Source organism: Aegilops tauschii, chromosome 3 (assembly GCF_002575655.3).
Source record: "Aegilops tauschii subsp. strangulata cultivar AL8/78 chromosome 3, Aet v6.0, whole genome shotgun sequence".
Classification (NCBI taxonomy): Eukaryota; Viridiplantae; Streptophyta; class Magnoliopsida; order Poales; family Poaceae; genus Aegilops; species Aegilops tauschii.
Window position 1 is genome coordinate 441,185,856 of NC_053037.3, and position 18,994 is coordinate 441,204,849.

Genomic DNA, 18,994 nt, shown 5'->3' on the forward strand with positions numbered 1-18,994 from the left:
TTCTTCTCCACATTGGAACCCTCATGTTCATCAATGCAATCCGTCAAGGAAGGATTATTAATGATGTAAGTTTTGATGTTGGGGGTTACCTTGTTGGTGGCTTTAGCCATGAGGCACTTGGCAGTGATGCTCTCATTGGGTGAGTCGAAGAGAGACACCCATGGAGTTGTCGCAATGGCAACGGAGGCCATGGCAACCGACTCACCATCTTCATCATCATCATCCTCATTATATTCTTCTTGGACCACCAATGCCTTGGGAGGAGTCTTCTTGGTGAAGTTGCTCTTGTTGGGGAAAGACTTGGCCTTGTCTTTTCGGATGAGCTTGCCACCATTGTCCTCCCTCTTCTCGTAAGGACATTCCGCAACAAAATGGCTCACATTGCCACAATTATAGCAAGTCCTAACTTGTTGCTTGACCTTCGCGCCACTTGAGTTACTCTTGTTGAAGTTGGGCCTTGTGTTCTTCTTGCTCCAAAATTGCCTTGAAGCAAGAGCCATGTGTTCATGATAGGCGTACTTTGTATCTTCGGGGTTGCTTTCCTCTTCTTCCTCTTCTTCTTCTTCAACACTAACCTTGGCCTTCAATGCAAGGTTGGGCTTCTTTGCCCTTTGAGAGCGTAGCACCACATTGTCAGCGGTCTTGTCCAAGATGCTCATAGCCACAAACTCATCCAACACTTCACTTGAGGAAAAGGTGTGGAAGTCCGGCCTTTGACGAATGACGGAGGACATGGCCTTGTGGTAAGGCATCATTGCCTTGAGAAATTTGCGCTTGATCCAATTGTCATCCGTGTCCTTGCTCCCATGATCTCGGAGTGAGACCGCGAGTTTGGTTACTCCCTGATAAAGCTCACGAGGTTCTTCATCTTCTTTCATTGCAAACTCATCGGCTTCATCTTGCACCACTTCATAGTTGGAGTGTTGAATGCTTGCGCTTCCCCGGTAGAGGGAGACAACACAATGCCATGCATCTTTGGCCATGGCGAAGGGCTGAAGATGACGGAGATCTTCGGGTGGAATTGCATCTTGGATGATGAAGAGAGCATTCTCATTGAATTGATTATCCACGGCTTCTTTAGGGGTGAAGTTGCTTCGGTCATGCGGATAGAAACCTTCTTCAATGATTCTCCAAAGATTAGTATTCACATGATTTACATGACGCTTAAAGCGATAAACCCAAGAATCAAAGTCCTCATTTTTCACAATCTTAGGGGGAGGACCGGCATGATTCAAATGAGTAGATGGAATCGGTCCACCATAAACAAGTGGAGGTTCCACATGGGCAAAGATGCCGGTGCCATTCTTACCACTAGAAGAAGGAGCTTTTTCATTAGTAGCTTCCCCCTTGTAGGAGTTAGCATCCGTCACCTTGTTAGTGGGACCACCCACTTTCAACGGTGCGGTGGATAGTTTAAGCCCTTCAATGAATTTATTAAACATGCTTTCAACCTCGGTCGTCATGGAGGTTTTCAATGTGTCCAAAGCCACATTGAATTCCTCACGAGAGACCGCGGTTCCCTCATCGCCCGTAGACGAGACCGGATTCGCACCGGAGTGCTCCTCCACACCGTCTACGGTGTCAACCATACTCTTTGGACGACAAAGTCCTTAATAAAGAGACGAGGCTCTGATACCAATTGAAAGGATCGATATAGTTGACTAGAGGGGGATGAATAGGCAACTAACAATTTTTAGCTTTTCTTTACCAAATTAAACTTTGCATCAAAGTAGGTTGTATAGATATGCAACTAGGTGAGCAACCTATATGATGCAACAACAACAAGCACACAAGCAAGCAAGGAGTATACCACAAATAAGCTTGCACAAGTAAAGGCACGAGATAACCAAGAGTGGAGCCGGTGAAGACGAGGATGTGTTACCAAAGTTCCTTCCTTTTGAAGAGAAGTATGTCTCCGTTGGAGCGGTGTGGAGGCACAATGCTCCCCAAGAAGCCACTAGGGCCACCGTATTCTCCTCACGCCCTCACACAATGCGAGATGCCGTGATTCCACTATTGGTGCCCTTGGAAGCGGCAACCGTACCTTTACAAACAAGGTTGGTGCAATCTCCACAACTTAATTGGAGGCTCCCAACGACACCACGAAGCTTCACCACAATGGACCATGGCTCCGCGGTGACCTCAACTGTCTAGGGTGCTCAAACACCCAAGAGTAACAAGATCCGCAAGGGATTAGAGGGGGGAATCAAATTTCTCTTGGTGGAAGTGTAGATCGGAGCCTTCTCAACCAATCCCTAGAAAATCAACAAGTTTGATTGGCTAGGGAGAGAGATCGGGCGAAAATGGAGCTTCGAGCAACAATGTAGCTTAGGGTTGGAAGAGGTAGTCAACTGGAGGACGAAGACACCCCTTATATAGTGGAGAGACAAATCCAACCGTTATCCACTAAACCAGCCCGCGACCTGCGGTACTACCGCAAGAGCTCACGGTACTACCGCGGCGGACCGCGGTACTACCGCTGCTACGGCAGGACCTAGCCCAGGCCTGTAGCGCAAAGGCTGAGGGCGGTACTGCCGCTGGCGCGATACTACCGCTCCCCCTTGCGGTACTACCGCAAGGCAGGATTGGACTAGCCTGGGAAGGGCGCGGATAAATAAAAATACATCCGTGCCAACTTCCGCTGAATATCAAACAATGCAAAAATCCGACACGGTACTACCGCACTTGGCATGCGCTACTACTGCGCAGGGAGCGGATGTAAAAAATTACATCCGCCCCTACTTCCGCTCATGTTGCTGTGCCAGTCTAGGACTCACGGTACTACCACGCGCATGGGGCGGTACTACCGCATAGGGCGCGGATGTAAAAAATTACATCCGCACCTACAGCCGCACGAGCAGCCGAGTTTGGTCTAAGGCCGCGGTACTACAGCTCCATAGGAGCGGTACTACCGCAAGGGCGCGCGGTAGTACCGCAGGTGCCTGCGGTACTACCGCTCCATAGAGCAGTACTACCGCATGCCCCAGAACAGCAACACTAGGAATCCTTCTCTTTGCATATATATGAAGAAAATGGAGGATGCTCCAAAGTGCGAAGGGAAAGGCGGTGCAAAAGGAGTAAACGTGTACGTGATGATTCCACCCGAACCTTTCCAAAGCGGACCCCCTCTTAATAGTACGGCTTTCCTACAACTCAAATCCACCGAAAAGAAACGTAGAAAAACGCCGTCTTCAATAATCTTCGAGGGGCACCAAACCTTCTTGTGCCTAGTGATGAAATGTCTGAAATACTCAAGGAACACGATTAGTCCGCAAAAGCATTGTCATCAATCACCAAAACACCTTAGGGATAAATATGCCCTTACACACCTGATATGGAGGCTGCCTTTCGTGGTAGAAAGAAATATACTACTCAAAATGTGATGGCGGCTGTTGATTTTGATCTTCGATTCACATATGTGTTGGCCGGTTGGGAGGGGAAAACACATGATGCTGTAGTTTTACGCGATGCTTTAGGACGTGAAAATGGTCTACGTGTCCCACAAGGTAATAGATTAACCATGTAGATACATGTTGTCAATGGGATTTTGATATATATGTAAGTAACCCAAATACTCCTCGTATTTAGGAAAATTTTATCTAGTTGATGCCGGATATGGAGCCAAACCAGGCTTCTTGCCTCCTTTTCGTGGCGTGAGGTACCATTTAAATGAGTGGGGAAACAATCCTGTGCAAAATGAGAAGGAGTTGTTCAACCTTAGGCATTCTTCTCTTCGCACAACTGTAGAACGGGCATTTGGGTTATTGAAGAGAAGATTCAAAATCCTTGATGACGCCACTCCATTCTTTCTTTATCCTACTCAAGTAGACATTGTTGTGGCTTGTTGCATTATTCAGAATTGGGTTTTAAATGATGGGGTGATCAATATATCATACCCGAGGATGAATGGGTGGCCAATATCACTCATGCTTCATCATCAACTGGCCAAGCACAAGAACATGCATACATGGCTAATTTTAGACAAGGACTTGCTGATCAAATGTGGGAAGACCGACAAAACTATTTGCAACATCAAAACATGTAGTAGCTACTATGTCATTCAAATGTGGGAAGAATTATTGTACTTTATTTAAACTATGTGTTTGTGGGAATTTCATTGTAATGACATATTACTTGTTGTAATGACATGCTATTATTGTTCTTTATGTTGAAATACTTGCTGAGTTGCTTCTTTCTCTCCAAGTACTTGCTGAGATTTAATTCTTTATATTGAAATACTTGCTGAATTGCTTATTTCTCTCCAATTACTTGCTGAAATTTAATTCTTTATGTTCAAATACTTGCTGAAATTTGATTCTTTATGTCGAAATACTTACAGAATTGCTTTTTTCTCTTCAACTACATGTCCAATTTAATTCTTTATGTTGAAATTGCTTGCTGATTTGGTTCTTTCTCTCCAAATACTTGCTGATATGCTAGGTGAAATTGTAGGATATGGCTGCTAGGCAAATCTCATGGACACCTACCATGTCATCATACATGCTAGCCCATCTATGTGCTTTGGTGACTAGTGGCCATAGACCAGGTACCTCCTTCAAGAATGTCCACTGGAATGGTTGTGCCGCTGCTATGAATGAACATTTTCAGCACACCGACTTGATTGGAACCCACATCACAAATCACACAAGGACGTGGAAAAGGAAGTATAAGCAGATAGTGGACCTCAATCATTGAGTGGTGCACTTTGGGATGAAGATAACTTTATGATTGTTCTTGATCATGAGCATTACACAAAACATATTAAGGTATATATTTTTCTGCCCTTTAGTACTTGCTGGAATTGGTTCCATTTGTCCAAAATACTTGCTGAAATGAGTTTTCTAATGTAAAATAGTTGTTGAAATTGGTTCCATATCTCCTAATACTTGCTGTAATGATTTCTTTCATGCACTATCACTTGCTGGAAATTTTTTATACTCCATTTCCTTGCTGTAATGAGTACTTTCATAGCCCAATTCTTGCTGAAATAAGTCCTTTTATGCATTACCACTTGCTAGACCTTATGTATACTCCATGTTAGTTGCTGAAATGAGCTTTTATAGCCAAATTCTTGCTGAAATGAGTTCTTTCATGCATTATAACTTGCTGGAATTTATTTATACTCACATTCCTTGCTGAAATGATTACCTTTGTTTCCAAAGGACCACAAAGAAGATGAACCCTTCCCAAACAAGCCTATTAAACATTATGAGGAGATGCTGGTTATCGTTGGAGCAGGCATGGCTACGGGGCAATATGCAAAAGGATCAAGTGACCCTTTAGCGACGGAGGTGATTGATCTTGAAGAACAGAACCAAAAAAGCTACTGCCTCGAATGAAGAGGTTGCCCAATCACACACTTGTGATGAGTCAGCCGCTCCCAAGTGAAGGAAATATGCCCTAGAGGCAATAATAAAGTTATTATTTATTTCTTTATATCATGATAAATGTTTATTATTCATGCTAGAATTGTATTAACCGGAAACATGATACATGTGTGAATACATAGACAAACAGAGTGTCACTAGTATGCCTCTACTTAACTAGCTCGTTGATCAAAGATGGTTATGTTTCCTAGCCATTGACATGAGTTGTCATTTGATTAACGGGATCACATCATTAGGAGAATGATGTGATTGACTTGACCCATTCCGTTAGCTTAGCACACGATCGTTTAGTATGTTGCTATTGCTTTCTTCATGACTTATACATGTTCCTATGACTATGACATTATGCAACTCCCGTTTACCGGAGGAACACTTTGTGTGCTACCAAACGTCACAACGTAACTGGGTGATTATAAAGGTGCTCTACAGGTGTCTCCGAAGGTACTTGTTGGGTTGGCGTATTTCGAGATTAGGATTTGTCACTCCGATTGTCGGAGAGGTATCTCTGGGCTCACTCAGTAATGCACATCACTATAAGCCTTGCAAGCATTGTAACTAATGAGTTAGTTGCGGGATGATGTATTACGGAACGAGTAAAGAGACTTGCCGGTAACGAGATTGAACTAGGTATTGAGATACCGACGATCGAATCTCGGGCAAGTAACATACCGATGACAAAGGGAACAACGTATGTTGTTATGCGGTTTGACCGATAAAGATCTTCGTAGAATATGTGGGAGCCAATATGAGCATCCAGGTTCCGCTATTGGTTATTGACCGGAGACGTGTCTCGGTCATGTCTACATAGTTCTCAAACCGTAGGGTCCGCACGCTTAAAGTTAGATGACGGTTATATTATGAGTTTATGTGTTTTGATGTACCGAAGGAGTTCGGAGTCCCAGATGAGATCAGGGACATGACGAGGAGTCTCGAAATGGTCGAGACGTAAAGATCGATATATTGGACGACTATATTCGGACATCGGAAAGGTTCTGAGTGATTCGGGTATTTTTCGAAGTACCGGAGAGTTACGGGAATTCGTATTGGGCCTTAATGGGCCATACGGGAAAGGAGAGAAAGGCCCCAAAGGGTGGCCGCACCCCTCCCCATGGACTAGTCCGAATTGGACTAGGGAGGGGGGCGCCCCCTTCCTTCCTTCTCCTTCTCCCTTCCCTTCTCCTACTCCAACAAGGAAAGGAGGAGTCCTACTCCCGGTGGGAGTAGGACTCCCCCCTTAGCGCGCCCTCCTCCTAGGCCGGCCGCCTCCCCCCTTGCTCCTTTATATACGGGGGCAGGGGCACCCCAAAGACACAACAATTGATCTATTGATCTCCTAGCCGTGTGCGGTGCCCCCCTCCACCATAATTCACCTCGATAATATCGTAGCGGTGCTTAGGCGAAGCCCTGCGTCGGTAGAACATCATCATCGTCACCACGCCGTCGTGCTGACGGAACTCTCCCTCAAAGCTCGGCTGGATCGGAGTTCGAGGGACATCATCGAGCTGAACGTGTGCTGAACTCGGAGGTGCCGTACGTTCGGTACTTGGATCGGTCGGATCGTGAAGACGTACGACTACATCAACCGCGTTATGCTAACGCTTCCGCTTTCGGTCTACGAGGGTACGTGGACAACACTCTCCCCTCTCATTGCTATGCATCACCATGATCTTGCGTGTGCGTAGATTTTTTTTGAAATTACTACGTTCCCCGACACCAAGTTGAAGAAAGCCAAAACTAATCCTTCTGCAGAAGATAGGATGGTTGCAACTATAATGGCTTCAAGTGAAAGGCTTGCTGTTGCCATTGAGAAACTTGCTACCGACGTCAACCCCGCCATTGATGGTCTTTGGGATGAGATGAAAGAACTCCCTGGCTTTGATGTGGATTCCCTTGCTCATTACTATGCCTATTTGGTTGACAATCCTCGTGTTGCAACGGCATTGAAGGTTCTGGGGGTGTTCAAAGAAAGGTTTGGGTCGCTAGGTATGTGAAGAGTACCTTTACTAATGCTGAAGCATGCTGATCTTATATGGGTGTTTAACTTTATGCTTTTGATGACAACCAACAATGGAGCTATGGGTTGTATGGACTTGTTCTTTTGATTACAACCAAAACATTGAACTATGCATGGGTTGTATAACTATATAGATTTGATCTAGTACTATATGGAATGTCGAACTATGTGCTCTATGCACTTGTGTTTTACATATGGAAATGTTGAACTATGATGTGTATTGAAGTTAACATTTAGCTTGTACTACTGATGAGTTTGTTTGAGTATGATTGCTTCTTTCTACAAATGTTTTGTATCATATTTGATTGCCTCATATTGAAAAATGGGTTAGTCTCACCCACCAACCAAACAGAAAATGGCTATCCCCAACCATGATTCATCTTTCTAACCAAACAAAATATGGGCTAACTTTATCCACACAACCAAACAGAAAAATTGACTATCCCTATCCAGCTGGATAGGGATGCCCATATCCACCTTAACATCTCCCTCTAACCAAACACATCCTATGTGGATGAAGTTTACGGATTATTTAAGCTTGCAGGTATGCCCGAGGATGTTATCAAGAAGAAGGTCTTCCCTTTATCTTTGAAGGGAAAGGCATTGACCTGGTTTAGGCTATGTGATGATATTGGATCATGGAACTACAAACGATTGAAATTGGAATTTCATCAGAAGTTTTATCCTATGCACCTGGTTCATCGTGATCGTAATTATATATATAATTTTTGGCCTCGCGAAGGAGAAAGCATCGCTCAAGCTTGGGGGAGGCTTAAGTCAATGTTATATTCATGCCCCAATCATGAGCTCTCAAGAGAAATTATTATTCAAAAACTTTATGCTCGACTTTCTCTCAATAATCGCTCCATGCTCGATACTTCTTGTACTGGTTCTTTTATGCTGAAGACTATTGAATTCAGATGGGATTTATTGGAAAGAATTAAATGCAACTCTGAAGATTGGGAACTCGACGAAGGTAAGGAGTCAGGTATAACACCTAAGTTTGATTGTGTTCAATCTTTTATGGATACCGATGCTTTTCGTGAATTTAGCACTAAATATGGACTTGACTTTGAGATAGTAGCTTCTTTCTGTGAATCCTTTGCTACTCATGTTGATCTCCCTAAGTAGAAGTGGTTTAAATATTATCCTCCCATTGAAGTAAAAGTAGTTGAACCTATTAAAGTTGAAGAAAAGACTATCACTTATAATGTTGATCCTATTGTTCCTACCGCTTATATTGAGAAACCACCTTTCCCTGTTGGAATAAAGTATCATGCTAAAGCTTCAACTGTGGTTCGTAAGAGTAATACTATAACACCTACACCCCCTGAGCAAATTAAAGTTGAACCTAGTATTGCTATGGTTAAAGATCTCTTGGTCGATAATATTGATGGGCATGTTATTTACTTCTGTGATGAAGCTGCTAGAACTGCTAGACCCGATACTAAAAATAAACATAGACCTATTGTAGGCATGCCTGTTATTTCTGTTAAAATTGGAGATCATTGTTATCATGGCTTATGTGATATGGGTGCTAGTGCAAGTGCAATACCTCATTCTTTATACGAAGAAATTATGCATGATATTGCACCTGCTGAGTTAGAAGATATTGATGTTACTATTAAGCTTGCCAATAGAGATACTATTTCACCAGTTGGAATTGTTACAGATGTTGAAGTCTTGTGTGGGAAAGTTAAATATCCTACTGATTTTCTTGTTCTTGGTTCCCCACAAGATGACTTTTGTCCCATTATATTTGGTAGACCCTTCTTGAATACTGTTAATGCTAAGATAGATTGCAAAAAGGATGTTGTTTTTGTTGGTTTAGGGGATATGTCTCATGACTTTAATTTTGCTAAATTTCATAGACAACCCCATGATAAAGAATTGCCTAGTAAAGATGAAATTATTGGTCTTGCTTCTATTGTCGTGCCTCCTAATGATCCTGTAGAACAATATTTGCTAGACCATGAAAATGGTATGTTTATGAATGAAAGAAGGGAAATAGATGAAGTATTCTTTAAAAAGGGGCCTATTTTGAAACACAACTTGCCTGTTGAAATTCTAGGGGATCCTCCTCCACCCAAGGGTGATCCCGTGTTTGAGCTTAAACCATTACCTGATACTCTTAAATATGCTTATCTTGATGAAAAGAAGATATATCCTATTATTATTAGTGCTAACCTTTCAGAGTAGGAAGAAGAGAAATTATTGAAAACTCTGAAGAAGCACCGTGCTGCTATTGGATATACTCTTGATGATCTTAAGGGCATTAGTCCCAATCTATGCCAGTAGAAAATAAAATTGGAGAAAGACGCTAAACCGGTTGTTGATCACCAACGACGGTTAAATCCCAAAATGAAAGAAGTGGTAAGAAAAGAAATACTAAAGCTTCTAGAAGCAGGTATAATTTATCCTGTTGCTGATAGTCAGTGGGTAAGTCCTATCCATTGTGTCCCTAAGAAGGGAGGTATTACTGTTGTTCCTAATGATAAAGATGAATTGATCCCACAAAGAATTGTTACAGGTTATAGAGTGGTAATTGATTTTTGCAAACTAAATAAAGCTACTAAAAAGGATCATTACCCTTTACCTTTTATTGATCAAATGCTAGAAAGATTATCCAAACATACACATTTTTGCTTTCTAGATGGTTATTCTGGTTTCTCTCAAATACCTGTGTCAAAAGAGGATCAATAAAAGACCACTTTTACTTGCCCTTTCGGTACCTTTGCTTATAGACGTATGCCTTTTGGTTTATGTAATGCACCTGCTACCTTTCAAAGATGTATGATGGCTATATTCTCTGACTTTTGTGAAAAGATTGTTGAGGTTTTCATGGATGATTTCTTAGTTTATGGAACTTCTTTTGATGATTGCTTAAGCAACCTTGAGCGAGTTTTGTAGATATGTGAAGAAACTAATCTTGTCTTGAATTGGGAGAAGTGCCACTTTATGGTTAATGAAGGTATTGTCTTGGGGCACAAAATTTCTGAAAGAGGTATTGAAGTTGATAAAGCTAAAGTTGATGCTATTGAAAAGATGCCGTGTCCTAAGACATTAAAGGTATAAGAAGTTTCCTTGGTCATGCCGGTTTTTATAGGAGGTTCATTAAGGACTTCTTGAAAATTTCTAGGCCTCTGACTAATCTCTTAAAAAAGATGTTCCTTTTATCTCTGATGATGATTGTGTAGAAGCATTTGAAATACTTAAGAAAGCCTTGATTTCTGCACCTATTGTTCAGCCACCTGATTGGAATTTACCCTTTGAAATTATGTGCGATGCTAGTGATTATGATGTAGGTGCTGTTTTAGGACAAAGAGTTGATAAGAAATTAAATGTTATCCAATATGCTAGTAAAACTCTAGACAGTGCCCAGAGAAATTATGCTACTACTGAAAAAGAATTATTAGCAGTTTTATTTGCTTGTGATAAGTTCAGACCTTATATTGTTGATTCTAAAGTAACTGTTCACACTGATCGTGCTGCTATTAAATATCTTATGGAAAAGAAAGATGCTAAACCTAGACTTATTAGATGGGTTCTCTTGCTACAAGAATTTGATTTGCATATTATTGATAGAAAGGGAGCTGAGAACCCCGTTGCAGACAACTTGTCTAGGTTAGAAAATGTTCTTGATGACCCACTCCCTATTGATGATAGCTTTCCTGATGAACAATTAGCTGTCATAAATGCTTCTCGTATTGCTCCATGGTATGCTGATTATGCTAACTATATTGTTGCTAAATTTATACCACCTAGTTTCACATACCAGCAAAAGAAAAAAGTTTTTCTATGATTTAAGACATTACTTTTGGGATGACCCACACCTTTATAAAGAAGGAGTAGATGGTGTTATTAGACGTTGTGTACCTGAGCATGGACAGGAACAGATCCTACGCAAGTGTCTCTCCGAGGCTTATGGAGGACACCACGCTGGAGATAGAACTGCACATAAGGTATTGCAATCCGGTTTTTATTGGCCTACTCTTTTCAAAGACGCCCGTAAGTTTGTCTTGTCTTGTGATGAATGTCAAAGAATTGGTAATATTAGTAGACGTCAAGAAATGCCTATGAATTATTCACTTGTTATTGAACCATTTGATGTTTGGGGCTTTGATTATATGGGACCTTTTCCTTCCTCTAATGGGTATACACATATTTTAGTTGCTGTTGATTACGTTACTAAGTGGGTAGAAGCTATTCCGACTTGTAGTGCTGATCATAACACCTCTATTAAGATGCTTAAAGAAGCTATTTTTCTGAGGTTTGGAGTCCCTAGATACTTAATGACTGATGGTGGTTCACATTTTATTCATGGTGCTTTTCGTAAAATGCTTGCTAAGTATGCCGTTAATCATAGAATTGCATCTCCATACCACCCACAGTCTAGTGGTCAAGTAGAACTGAGTAATAGAGAGCTTAAATTAATTTTGCAAAAGATTGTTAATAGATCTAGAAAGAATTGGTCCAAGAAACTTGATGATGCATTATGGGCCTATAGAACTGCATACAAAAATCCTATGGGTATGTCTCCGTATAAAATGGTTTATGAAAAAGCATGTCACTTACCTCTCGAACTAAAACATAAGGCATATTCTGCCATTAAAGAGCTCAATTATGATTTCAAACTTGCCGGTGAGAATAGACTATTTGACATTATCTCACTTGATGAATGGAGAACCCAGGCCTATGAGAATGCCAAACTGTTCAAAGAAAAAGTTAAAAGATGGCATGACAAAAGGATACAAAAGCGCGAGTTTAATGTAGGTGACTATGTTTTGCTATACAACTCTTGTTTAAGATTTTTTGCAGGAAAACTCCTCTCTAAATGGGAAGGTCCTTATGTTATCGAGGAGGTCTATCATTCCGGTTCCATAAAAATTAACAACTTTGAAGGCACAAACCCGAAGGTGGTGAACGGTCAAAGAATCAAACATTATATCTTAGGTAATCCAATAAATGTTGAAACTAATGTTATTGAGACCGTAACCCCGGAGGAATATATAAGGGACACTTTCCAGAACATTTCAGACTCCGAAAAGGAATAGGTATGTGCTACGGTAAGTAAACCGACTGCAAAACAGTTCTAATGGCAATTTTTCTCCGTTTTGGAATATTTAAGAAAATAGAAAAATAAGAAGTAGTCCGAAGAGGACACGAGGCATCCACGAGGGTGGAGGGCGCGCCCCCTGCCTCGTGGGCACCTCGTGTGCCCTCCGGACTCCGTTTTCTTGCATGATACTTCTTTTGGCCAGTAAAAATTCATTATATAATCTCCCGAAGGTTTTGACCCTCGTATCACGCAAATATCCTCTGTTTCTGTTTCGAGCTGTTTCTATAGCAGATTTAGAGCAAGATGTCATCTCAAGACTCCGACGGAGAGAGCTATGTCTCACATCTCATTGCTGACCCAAAGACCTATGGGAACCTATCTCCTTGTGGTCGAACTACGGATGATGAGGAGGATGCTCATTTGATGAGGATCAATGATTCAAGTTCGGAGGAGGAGGATGTTCCTCTACCTCAACCTGGGGATATTCACGTGAAGTTCAAGAAGTATAGTCTCCCTAAGAGGGCTAAGCTGTCTAACAACTGAGCTATTCCTTCTCGTTTTCGGCAGAAAAGCAAAGGAGATTTATGTGACAAGATCTTGACGCTGGAATCGGAGATCCGTGATTTAAAGGAGGAAATTGCTCTTCTCAATTACAATATGAAAAAGCTGAAGGCACAATCATCATCAACAACTCCATCATCACCAACTTCGAAGAAAGAGATATAATTACATGGGTATGGGCACTCCCCTTGGCAACTACCAAGCTTGGGGGAGGTGCCCCGGTATCGTATCACCATCACACTCCTATCTTTACCCTTTTTCTTAGTACGATCCTTTTGGTAATATCTTGATTTAGTAGAATAAAGTTTTAGTATGATCTAGTTTTGAGTTTTGCTTTATGATCCTTCTATGTAATCGAGTCTGTGAGCTATATATAATAAAGATTAGTTTTGAGTCAAGGGCTTTGCTATCTTGCTATGATCTTGAGGGAATAAAAGAAAGAATAAAAATAAATAAAAAGATCATATTGATCTTATGGAGAGTAATGACTTCACATATAAAGAGTATGGTGAATAAAAGTTGTTGAGAGTTGACAAACATAGTTTTGGTCATCATTGCAATTAATAGGAAGTAATAAAGAAAGAGAGGTTTTCACATACAAATATACTATCTTGGGCATCTTTTATGATTGTGAGCACTCATTAAAATATGACATGCTAAAAGGTTGATGTTGGACAAGGAAGACAACGTAATGGGTTAAGTTTTCTTATATCCGAAATAAAGTATATTGTCATGGATCATCCAACATGTTGGGCTTGCCTTTCCCCCTCATGCTAGCCAAATTCTCTGCACCAAGTAGAGATACTACTTGTGCTTCCGAATATCCTTAAAACCGGTTTTGCCATGAGAGTCCACCATATCTACCTATGGATTGAGTAAGATCCTTCAAGTAAGTTGTCATTGTTGCAAGCAATAAAAATTGCTCTCTAAATATGTATGATCTATTAGTGTGGGGAAAATAAGCTTTATACGATCTTGTGATATGGAAGCAATAAAAGTGACGGACTGCATAATAAAGGTCCCTATCACAAGTGGCAATATAAAGTGACATTCTTTCGCATTAAGATTTTGTGCATCCAACCATAAAAGCACATGACAACCTCCGCTTCCTCTGCGAAGGGCCTATCTTTTATTCTTGTCTTATACCTTATGCAAGAGTCATGGTGATCTTCACCTTTCCTTTTTACATTTTATCCTTTGGCAAGCACATTGTGTTGGAAAGATCCTGATATATATATATATATCCAATTGGATGTAAGTTAGCATGAACTATTATTGTTGACATTACCCTTGAGGTAAAAGGTTGGGAGGCAACACTATAAGCCCCTATCTTTCTCTGTGTCTGATTAAAACTCCATACCCATAAGTATTGCGTGAGTGTTAGCAATTGTGAAAGACTAAATGATAGTTGAGTATGTGGACTTGCTGAAAAGCTCTTATATTGACTCTTTCCGATGTTATGATAAATTGCAATTGCTTGGATGACCGAGATCATAGTTTGTTAGTTCTCAATGAAGTTTCTGATTCATACTTGACATTGTTACTTTAGCATAAGAAATCATATGACAATATATACATATGTTGTTGTTATAAGAATGATCATGATGCCCTCATGTCCGTATTCTATTTTATTGACACCTCTATCTCTAAACATGTGGACATATTTTTCGTTACCGGCTTCCGCTTGAGGACAAGCGAGGTCTAAGCTTGGGGGAGTTGATACATCCATTTTTCATCATGCTTTTATATCGATATTTATTGCATTATGGACTGTTATTACACATTATATCACAATACGTTTGCCTATTCTCTCTTATTTTACAAGGTTTACATGAAGAGGGAGAATGCCGGCAGCTGGAATTCTGGGCTGGAAAAGGAGCAAATATGAGAGACCTATTCTGCATAACTCCAAAAGTCCTGAAACTCCACAAAAGTCAGTTTTGGAATATATTAGAAATATTAGGCGAAGAAAGCACCAGAGGGGGGTCACCCACCATCCATGAGGGCGGGGGGCGCGCCCTACCCCCTGGGTGCGCCCCCTGCCTCGTGGGCCCCCTGGCAGGCCTCCGGTGCCCATCTTTTGCTATATGAAGTCTTTCGCCCTGGAAAAAATCAGAAGGAAGCTTTCGGGACGAAGCGCCGCGGTCTCGAGGCGGAACCTGGCGGAACCAATCTAGGGCTCCGGCGGAGCTGTTCTGCCGAGGAAACATCCCTCCGAGAGGGGGAAATCATCACCATCGATCCTCTCATCGGGAGGGGGTCAATCTCCATCAACATCTTCACCAGCACCATCTCATCTCAAACCCTAGTTCATCTCTTGTATCCAATCTTTGTCTCAAAACCTCAGATTGGTACCTGTGGGTTGCTAGTAGTGTTGATTACTCCTTGTAGTTGATGCTAGTTGGTTTGTTTGGTGGAAGATCATATGTTCAGATCCTTTATGCATATTAATACCCCTCTGATTATGAACATGAATATGATTTGTGAGTAGTTACGTTTTTTCCTAAAGACATGGGAGAAGTCTTGCTATAAGTAGTCATGTGAATTTGGTATTCGTTCGATATTTTGATGAGATGTATGTTGTCTTTCCTCTAGTGGTGTTATGTGAACGTCGACTACATGACACTTCACCATTATTTGGGCCTAGGGGAAGGCATTGGGAAGTAATAAGTAGATGATGGGTTGCTAGAGTGATAGAATCTTAAACCCTAGTTTATGCGTTGCTTCGTAAGGGGCTGATTTGGATCCACGTGTTTCATGCTATGGTTAGGTTTACCTTAATTCTTCTTTCGTAGTTGCGGATGCTTGCAAGAGGGGTTAATCATAAGTGGGATGCTTGTCTAAGGAAGGGCAGTAGCCAAGCACCGGTCCACCCACATATCAAATTATCAAAGTAACGAACGTGAATCATATGAGCATGATGAAAACTAGCTTGACGATAATTCCCATGTGTCCTCGGGAGCGTTTTCCTTTATATAAGAGTTTGTCCAGGCTTGTCCTTTGCTACAAAAAGGATTGGGCCACCTTGCTGCACCTTGTTTACTTTTGTTACTTGTTACCCGTTACAAATTACCTTATCACAAAACTATCTGTCACCGATAATTTCAGTGCTTGCAGAGAATACTTTACTGAAAACCGCTTGTCATTTCCTTCTGCTCCTCGTTGGGTTCGACACTCTTACTTATCAAAAGCACTACGATAGATCCCCTATATACTTGTGGGTCATCACTCATCAGCATGGAGTTTCTTCATGCGCTTTACACCAATATGACCTAAACGACAGTGCCACAAATAAGTTGCACTATCATTATTAATTTTGCATCTTTTGGCTTCAATATTATGAATATGTGTATCACTACCATCGAGATCTAGTAAACTATTTATATTGAGTGTATGACCATAGAAGGTTTTATTCATGTAAATAGAACAATAATTATTCTTTGACTTAAATGAATAACTGTATTGCAATAAACATGATCCAATCATATTCATGCTCAACGCAAACACCAAATAACATTTATTTCAGGTTCAACACTAATCCCGAAGGTAAAGGGAGTGTGCGATGGTGATCTTATCAACCTTGGAATCACTTCCAACACACATCATAACCTCGCCCTTAACTAGTCTCTGTTTATTTTGCAACTCCCGTTTTGAGTTACTACTCTTAGCAACTGAACCAATATCAGATATCGAGGGGTTGCTATAAACACTAGTAAACTACACATCAATAACATGTATATCAAATATACCTTTGTTCACTTTGCCATCCTTATCCGCCAAGTATCTAGGGCAGTTCCACTTCCAGTGAACATTTCCTTTGCAGTAGAAGCTCTCAGTTTCAGGCTTGGGTCTAGCTTTGGGCTTCTTCATGGGAGTGGCAACTTTCTTGCCATTCCTTTTGAAGTTTCCCTTTCTTTCCCTTGCCCTTTATCTTGAAACTGGTGGTCTTGTTAACCATCAACACTTTATGCTTATTTCTTGATTTCTACCTTCGCTGATTCCAGCATTGCGAAGAGCTTGGGAATTGTTTTGGGCATCCCTTGCATATTATAGTTCATCACGAAGTTCTAGTAACTTGGTGATAGTGACTAGAGAACTCTGTCAATCACTATCTTATCTGGAAGATTAACTCCCACTTGACTCAAGCGATTGTAGTACCCAGACATTCTGAGCACATGCTCACTAGCTAAGCTATTCTCCTCCATCTTGTACGCAAAGTACTTGTCAGAGGTCTCATACCTCTCGACACGGGCATGAGTCTGAAATACCAATTTCAGTTCTTGGAACATCTCATATGCTCCATGGCGTTCAAAACATTTTTGAAGCCCCGATTCTAAGCCGTAAAGCATGGTGCACTAAACTATCAAGTAGTCATCATACCGAGCTTGCAAAAAATTCATAACGTCTGCATCTGCTCCTGCAACAGGTTCGTCACCTAGTGGTGCATCAAGGACATAATACTTCTGTGCAGCAATGAGGATAATCCTCGTATAACGGACCTAGTCCGCATCATTGCTACTATCATCTTTCAACTTAGTTTTCTCTAAGAACATATTAAAAATAAAATAGGGGAGCTATACGCGAGCTATTGATCTACAACATAGATATGCAAATACTATCAGGACTAAGTTCATGATAAATTAAAGTTCAATTAATCATATTACTTAAGAACTCCCACTTAGATAGACATCCCTCTAGTCATCTAAATGATCACGTGATCCATATCAACTAAACCATGTCCGATCATCAGGTGAGATGGAGTAGTTTTCAATGGTGAACATCTCTATGTTGATCATATCTGCTATATGATTCACGTTCGACCTTTCGGTCTCAATGTTCCGAGGCCATATCTACATATGCTAGGCTCGTCAAGTTTAACCCGAGTATTCTGCATGTGCAAAACTGGCTTGCACCCGTTGTATGTGAACATAGACCTCATCACACCCGATCATCACGTGGTGTCTCGGCACGACGAACTGTAGCAACGGTGCATACTCAGGGAGAACACTTATACCTTGAAATTTTAGTGAGGGATCATCTTATAATGTGTCACATCCCTATTCAGTGCATGCATTAGAGTGTTTGCATCATGTTTAAATTTCTTAGAAACTTGAAATGGGGATGACAGAAACCCCAACACCACTTAATCCAACTAGGGTTACTGAAATACTTTTTCAATGAACCTGAAATGCCCTTCTAAAATGTTCATCATCTTTGCCTTGGTCTAGAACCTTTGTAAAAAATGGTTCACATTTTTCTAGGACAACATTGGGTCACTGAATTAAATCATACCTTATTTGCATTTGGGCATTTAAATTTTATATATTATTTTAAATGTCCATATATTCATGAACTGAAATGTTGGCTATTGGAAATAATCCAAACAGTGGCCACAAGCAGTCTCATGATTTTTGAAAATGCCCTGGCATTTTTAATAAATCCAAACCAATTACAGAAAATAGAAAACATAAAGAATTAGAGAGAGAGAAGAACTTACCTGGGCTCACCCGGCACCCCAGCTGGCCCAGCACTGTTGCAGGCCCAGCCCATCACCGCCGTCGTCCTCCTGGCGCCAGTCAGCCAGGCGTGTGGCCGACGCGTGCGCACGGGCAGAGCGCCACGCCACCAACTCGCCTGCCTGCCTCCCTTGCCAGCACGACGCCGTGTTGCTTCTCCTCGGCGCCGCCTTGTCCCCTCTGGCCTATCCACTCCTCCTCTCCCCTCCTCTGCTCTCTCCCCGAGCACCACCGAGCGGAGCTCGTCGCCGTCGTCTGCTGCCACCGGCCACCCCATGCCCCGCCAACGCGCCAAGAAGCTCCGCCACGACACCCTCTTCCTCCTCGTCGAGCTACGCTTCATCAGGAGCTCTACATCGCCGTCCCGCCATTGTCTTCCTCCTCGGGTCGCTGGAGATCCCCCTCGCCGCCCCGCTCGCTCGAGCTCGTCCCCGACCCCGCTGCCTAGCTCGCCGTG